Source organism: Chrysochloris asiatica, unplaced genomic scaffold, assembly GCF_000296735.1.
Source record: "Chrysochloris asiatica unplaced genomic scaffold, ChrAsi1.0 scaffold00014, whole genome shotgun sequence".
NCBI classification, from domain to species: domain Eukaryota; kingdom Metazoa; phylum Chordata; class Mammalia; order Afrosoricida; family Chrysochloridae; genus Chrysochloris; species Chrysochloris asiatica.
This window is the reverse complement of record NW_006408532.1, coordinates 32,425,375-32,426,545: the sequence shown is the minus strand read 5'-3', so window position 1 is coordinate 32,426,545 and position 1,171 is coordinate 32,425,375. Positions and strand designations below refer to the sequence as shown.

The following is a 1,171-nucleotide window of genomic DNA, read 5'->3' as shown; positions in this document are numbered from 1 at the left end:
GCTGTGTGTTAATGCGCCAGACTGCAAAGCCGTTTGAACTGCAAGCTCAGTATTTCAAGCTCACCTGCTGCTCCTTGGAAACTCCATACAGGGTCGCTATGGGTCGGAATCGATTCGATGGCACTTCACAGCAACAACAACAAAGGGTCATAGTCTTGGTCATAGCCTGGTCTTTTTAATAGTTTTGAATATTATTCTAGATTTTTCTGCCACTCTGTCTAGGACCTTCCATTATGATTGCAGTAAAAGCAGTCTAGGTTGCACCATGCCGTGGTGACCTGCCTCGTGTCCTGACGACTCGCACCTCAGCCCGACCACTGCCGGCACAAAATGTGAGCCGGGATGCCATTGGCCAGGGTGAACGAGCAGGACATGGAGAATCACACGTTTGTGGATGGATATACTAAACTGCACAGCCAGCCTACCAAGTCAAGTAGCAGACAGAACATTCCCCAGTGTAGAAACTCCATTACATCAGCAGCAGATGAACACAGCCTCACATTGGAAATTATCATTTACAAAAAACAATAGGGAAAGGAAACTTTGCCAAAGTGAAATTGGCAAGACATGTTCTAACTGGTAGAGAAGTTGCTGTGAAAATAATAGACAAAACTCAGCTAAATCCTACCAGTTTACAAAAGGTGCCCTCCCTGGACAGGTGAATTATCCATAGATGCTGCTTTTTTGGAGCCGAGATGAGGGCAGATTTCTGGATCTTGCTAGGAACCTTTTTAAAATTCCTGTCCTCGGATCTCTTAACTTTTCCTGAACTAAGTTGTGAATTAAACAGAATGATTTCAGATGGCTCTTAAAACTACTGCAAGCCTATTATGTTGGCTGGAATACATAGGAAAGCGAACACCACTCTGCTTTTCCCGTGGGGCCCAGAGAAAACTGTAACCCCATGTGAATATGATATTGAATGTTGCTTCATTTAAATGAGTAACTAAAATATGTAGTTGTTGATAACACATTATTTCTGTTATATATTCTGCTTGATGATAAAATTAAGTGTTACTTTTCTAGTCATATGCAGAATGATGGAAATTTTATTTTCTTAAGTCTGAAAATAAAAAGAGAAATTCGTTAAAAAATTTTTTAAAAAAGGAGTGTTCTATAGTGGTAGCTGGGCACACTAGTTCTTCTGGTCTCAGGTTAGCAGAGACTGTGG

At 41.3% G+C, this 1,171-nt stretch overlaps 1 pseudogene; it reads left to right on the top strand.

The window, feature by feature from the left end:
- The first annotated feature begins 330 nt into the window (after positions 1–330).
- On the top strand, positions 331–662 carry LOC102817443 (annotated as a pseudogene).
- The last annotated feature ends 509 nt before the right edge of the window (positions 663–1,171 follow it).